This window comes from Bos taurus, chromosome 7 (genome assembly GCF_002263795.3).
Source record: "Bos taurus isolate L1 Dominette 01449 registration number 42190680 breed Hereford chromosome 7, ARS-UCD2.0, whole genome shotgun sequence".
In the NCBI taxonomy this organism is placed as follows: Eukaryota; Metazoa; Chordata; class Mammalia; order Artiodactyla; family Bovidae; genus Bos; species Bos taurus.
This window is the reverse complement of record NC_037334.1, coordinates 40,209,761-40,215,959: the sequence shown is the minus strand read 5'-3', so window position 1 is coordinate 40,215,959 and position 6,199 is coordinate 40,209,761. Positions and strand designations below refer to the sequence as shown.

Genomic DNA, 6,199 nt, shown 5'->3' with positions numbered 1-6,199 from the left:
TAGAGTATCCTAGCTAAATGGTAATCTTGCCGGGTAGAGTATCCTAGGTTGTAGGTATTTCCCTTTCAGAACTTTGAGTATATTTTGCCACTTCTTTCTGGTCTACAAGGTCTCTGTAGAGAAATCAGCTTATAGTTTTGGTGGGGTTCCCTTGTAACTAACTCTTGCTTTTCTCTTGCTACCATCAGAATCCTCTTTAACTTTTGCCGTTTCAATTAGAATGTTTTGATGTGGGTCTGTTTGGATTCACCTTGTTTGAGATCCTCCATTTTTCTTGTACCTGAGTATCTGATTCATTCTTTAGGTTTGGGAAGTTTTCAACCATAATTTCTTCAAATGCAGTTTCAATCCTGTTCTCTTTCTTCTCTTTCTGGGATACCTATTATGTGTAGATTGACTTGCTTTATGTTATCCCACAGATCTCCTATGTTGCTTTCTTCATCTTTTTTTTTTTTTTTTTTAATTTGTGTATCTACTGTTCTGGTTAGGTGATTTCCATTAATCAATCTTCCAGATGACTTAATTTTCCTCTGTGTTATGTAATTTACTATTTATTGCCTTTAGCGTAGCTTTCATCCAGAAAACTAGTTTTCTAATTTTTTTTGGAGGGGGCCCACATACTTCATAGTATGTGGGATCTTAGTTTCCTGGCCAGGGATTGAACCTGCACCCTCTACATTGGAAGCACAGAGTCTTAACCACCAAACCACTAGGGAAACACCAGTTTTCTAATTTTGATTGGCTCCTTTTTTTAATTTTAATTTTTAATTTTTATTTATTTATTTTTAATATAAATTTATTTAATTGGAGGCTAATTACTTTACAATATTGCATTGGTTTTGCCATATATTGACATGAATCTGCCACAAGTGTACATGTGTTCCCCATCCTGAACCCCTCTCCCACCTCCCTCCCCATCCCATCCCTCTGGGTCATCCCAGTGCACCAGTCCCGAGCACCCTGTATCATGCATCGAACCTGGACTGGTGATTCGTTTCACATATGATAATATACATGTTTCAATGCTATTCTCCCAAATCATCCCCCCCCACCCCCCACAGAGTCTAAAAGACTGTTCTATACATCTGTGTCTCTTTTGCTGTCTCGCATACAGGTTTATCGTTACCATCTTTCTAAATTCCATATATATGCGTTCGTATACTGTATTGGTGTTATTCTTTCTGGCTTACTTCACTCTGTATAATAAGCTCCAGTTTCATCCACCTCTGATTCCCTGGTGGCTCAGATGGTAAAGCATCTGCCTGCAATGCGGGAGACCCAGGTTTGATCTTTGGGTCGGGAAGATGCCCTGGAGAGGGAAATGGCAACACATCCCAGTACTCCTGCCTGGAAAATCACATGGACCGAGGAGCCTGGTAGGCTATAGTCCATGGGGTCGCAAAGAGTCGGACACGACTGAGCAACTTCACTCACTCCCTTCATCCACCTCATTAGAACTGATTCAAATGTATTTTTTTAATGGCTGAGTAATACTCCATTGCGTATAATTTATAGTTTCTTGTTGTTTGTTATTGATAACCTTTCTTAATGTCTTTAGTATTTTTATTACCTCCTTTTTGAGCTCAGGGTCTAGTAGACTGGAGAGGTCTGTTTCAGTTTTTGTTCTTTCAAGGGAATTCTCTTATTCTTTTAATCTGGAATGGCTCCTCTGCTTCTTTATTTTACTTGTATTTCTCTGACTCTTTGAATTTAGGAGAAACAGTTATCTACTCTGGCCTTAAAGGATTGTTTTTATGTGGGATCAACCATGTGTAGCCTGTGTTAGTCTAAAATTTTTGGTGTGAGGGCTGTTTTTTAGTATGGATGCCTATCTGTCTTTCCTCAGTGCGTGCAGGCCTTCATCCTCTTGATGCCATGCATGCATGCTCAGTCGTTTCAGTCATGTTGGATTCTTTGTGATCACATTGACTGTAGCCCGCCAGGCTTCTCTATCCACAGGATTCTCCAGGCAACTATACAGGAGTAGGTTGCCATTCCCTTCTCCAGGAGCATCCTTTTGATAGGGTTGTGACTGACGTGGAAATTGGCCCCTACACTGGATGTTGAGTGGGGCTTCCTCTTTGCTCTGTGGTTGTCACAGCCCTGTTGGGGTTGGATCTACCCCCCAGTTGTTGGAGTAGAAGCTCCTTGATCCAGTTCTAAGGTGCAGTGTAAGGTAGGTGGGACTTGAGCACTTTAACTGAGAGAAGAGCCATGGAATACTGCTCTGCAGGAGCTACCCACCAGATAGTTCACCCTACGGCATTGCCTGTCACATTTTGTGTGTGCTCACAAGCATACAGTTGTTGCCACTGCCCTCAGCCCCATCTCAACCACGGGAATGCTGGCAAGCAGCCTGCGTGTTCCTTAGGTGCTGTGTCTGCAAAGTCACCGGTGATCTGCCAAAGTTAGGCACCAGGAAAATATTCTTGCATATGGACTTGCCATAGGAGCTATAGAATCAGCCCAGATGCCTGCCCCAACCTCCACATGCATGCACATACAAAACTCACCACTGCTAATGTCAGATTGGCTCCAGCCACAGGAGCTCTTGCTTGGAGGTTCTGCAAGTGCCTAGCTTACAAAGCTGCTGGCAGCATAAATCCATCAAAGTTGCATGGCTGCCAAAACATGGCTCAAATTTAAGCCCTGCCTCTGAAGGAGGGAAATCTGCAGGTGCATTCCCAGAGCTTGTAGAGGCAGAGCCATGCTTGCTGTGAGCACACTGGGAATGAGGCTGATATGATGGGACCCTGCACCTCTCTTCATGTACATGTTAACAGTGAGGCTTCTATGGTAGATCAGAGCACATCCGCAGTTGTGGCCAGGACCACACTCTTGAGCTGAGTAGTGCAGCAAGGTGGCCAGGACCGTCTACACTGGTGCCGTATGTTCTATCTGCCACAAGCCAGCTGCTACACTGTCCTCTGAGCCTCTGAAACTCCCTATCTGTTCTAGCTGAACTAGCCAGTGAAGGGGGTTCCTAGGGTGAAGGATCCTTTCTTCTTTCAAAGCCCCCCTTCACAAGCTTCATCTAGATTCCCTTTAATCCCACCCAGTACATGGTTACCTTTCTTGCAATTTTGGTTGTATGAGACCTTCTGCCAGTGTTCAGTGGGTACTCTGTGAATTGTCCCACACATAGATGTAATTTATGCATTTGTGGGAGGGGTTGGACTCCACATCCTTCTTTTTTTTAATTGGAGATAATTGCTTTACAATGATGTGTTGGTTTCTGCCATACAATAATGTGCCTCCTCTGTGTCTCATATCTGAGCTTCCAAGCAGAGCTGGAGTGTTCACTTGGCAGGGCAGCCCACTGGAGTAGTCATGAGAAATTGGCCAGCCACTCATGCAGTTGTCAATCTGCCTTCTCTGCCATAATTATATATTTATCCCCTCCCTCTGGAGCCTCCCTCCTGCCTCCCATCCACATCCTTCTATTTTGCCATCTTGATCTCTCTCCTCTCTTTCTCTTGTAGTTGAAAAATACCATCTTCTTCTTTTGCATCACTTTCTTTGTTTCTATGAAATTAGGTAAAACAGTTACCTATTGCAATCTTGAAGTGATGTCCTTGTGTGGGAGCATCCCTATGCAGTATGCCCCATGACTTTGGTAGGAGAGCTGGATTCGACAGGAACAGAATTCACATTTTTCCTCAGGCAGTTTTCGTCTTGGTAGGAGGCTGGTATGGAGATCATGGGGCCAGGGCCTGAGCTAGGTGTGTTTCAGAGCTTCCCATCTTCTCAGTGGTTGTCACTTCCCTATCAGGGTTGGAGGCAGGTATGAAGTTGCTACAGCAGAAACTCTGAAGGCTGGGCCTAAGCTGACTTCATTTCTTTTTAGTGGTGCTCTCAACCCTCCCAGCACAGAATCCTTTCCCCAGAGGTTAGTAGTGCTGGGGCCAGAGTAGCTGATGTTGTCTGGAGCATGGGCTGTGATAGTCCATCTGGGGTCAGAGATATGAGTGCTTCTGATGCCCTGCTGGAGTAAGCACCTGTATTCGCTGCCCCTACCTTGTTCAGACAGCATTTTGGGTCTGAGCCTCATTTGTCTCTCACAGCTGGCTCTTCCCTTGGACTCTGCTGCTCTTGCCCTGGTGTTGAGCTGCTCTTCCAAGTACGTGAGGCCTGTATGGACTCTTAGTATAAGTAGGGGCACAAGCTGTGGTGGTATGGTTGCTGGGAGAGACCAGAGCTGCTGCTGCTGAGCTGCCTATGTGAGTGCTGGTAATGGCTACCTCTGTTCTGCTCAGATGCCCCTTAGGGTCTGAGCCTCCTCTGTGTCTCATACCTGAGCTTCCAAGCAGAGCTGGAGTGTTCACTTGGCAGGGCAGCCCACTAGAGCAGTCATGGGAAGTTGGCCAGCCACTCATGCAGTTGTCCATCTGCCTTCTCTGCCCTGCTTAGGGAGCATGTGCACTCCTCCTGAGCCAAGCCCAAACTTCCCACAGACTTCCTATTAGTCCCACTGGCCCTCCAACCCACCAAAGGGGCTCATCTTCCCTCTGTCGGTGCTCAGGGCTGGTACACCCAAATCTGGTTCGAATCTCACTACCACAGGAGGATCTCCACTCTGTAATCTCCCTTTTCCTCTAAGTCCCCGTCCAGGTTCACAGGCCAGATTGGACTGATTCTCTTCCCTTCCTACCTGATTTTCTGTGGATCATCTTACAACCTTGGTTGTGCAGAATTCTTTCTGCCAGTCTCCAGTTACTTTTCAGTGAGAACAGTTCCACATGTAGATGTATTTTTGATATTTTCATTGGGGTTCTCTTTCCTCTTATTCCAACATCTTCACCTTCTCCTCTGTAATAGTTTTTTTTAAACTATACTGTTCTGATATCAGTATTTCCACTCCAGTTTTTTCTTGATAAATTTGCATGGAATGTTACTTTTTCCATTAAAAAATTTTAATCTATGTCTTTGAATCTAAGTGAATCTCTTAAAGATAGCATAGGTGGATCATGTTTTATTCTGCCAATATTTGCTTTAAATAAGAGAGTTTAATTCATTGAAATTTAAAGTAATTACTGGTGTGGACAGACTTACTTCTGCCATTTTGATATTTATTTTCTATATGTCTTACAGATGTTTAGTTTCTCATTTCTTCCATTACTGTCTTTTGTATATAATTTAGTTGTTGTTAGTGTACTGTTTTGATTCTCTCCTTGTTTCCTTTTGTGTATATTGTACATAAATTTATTTGTCAAATGCCATAGGAATTACAATTCATATCTTAAATTTACAATAATCTAGTTTGATTTATTGTAACTTTGTTTTTATTATATATAAAACCTTGCCCCCTACATTGCTCTGTCTCTCTTTATTTTGCTGTTGTCACAAGTATTACATCTTTACACACTGTTTAGCACAGGTTTATAATTTTCCCTTAATATACTTATATTTTATTTTATTTTTTCATAGTGAAAACTTTTATATTTGGAATTAGCCAGCTGGACTCAGTTTAGATGATCCCAATTTTGTTGGCAACATCCAAAGCATCACAGTCAGGAGCCAGTCGAACATATGCCTTCTTCTCTCCATCAGGCCTGATCAGAGTATTGACCTTAGCCACGTCAATGTCATAGAGCTTCCCCACAGCCTGTTTAGTTTGGTGGTTGTTGGCCTTGACATCCACAATGAATACCAGTGTGTTGTTGTCTTCTATTTTCTTCATGGCTGACTCGGTGGTGAGGGGGAGTTTGATGATGGCCTAGCGGTCAAGTTTGTTCCTCCTGGGGCGCTCTTACGAGGATATTTGGGCTGCCTCCCGAGCCGCAGTGTTTTGGGCCGCCGGAAGGTGGGCTTCGTCCGGATCTTCTTTTTTTTTGTGGCTGTGGACACCTTTCAACACTGCTTTCTTGGCCTTCAAAGCCTTTGCTTTGGCTTCAGCTTTAGGAGGAGCAGGGGTTTCCTTCTTCACCTTCGGCGCCATCTTCAATAATTTAGGAAAGTTGAAAATCAAAAATACAGTAATACTAGTTTTTATACTTGTGTTACTTTTGCCAGAATTCTCTATTTCCCATATGACTTCAAATTCCTATCTAGCGACCTTTCCTTTTAGCCCGAATAAAATCTTTTAACATTTCTTGTTAATAATCTAAAGGCTTTTGTGTAGCTAAAAATATATTATTTCTCCTTTATTTGAAGAGTAATTTAGCCTGATATAAAATTCTTTTTTTTTTCAAAAGTCAAA

The 6,199-nt window shown here is 43.1% G+C and overlaps 1 pseudogene; it reads right to left on the bottom strand.

Annotated features, from left to right (window-relative positions):
* Positions 1-5,430: 5,430 nt before the first annotated feature.
* LOC104972830 (large ribosomal subunit protein uL23-like) lies at positions 5,431-5,953 on the bottom strand (annotated as a pseudogene).
* Positions 5,954-6,199: the final 246 nt, after the last annotated feature.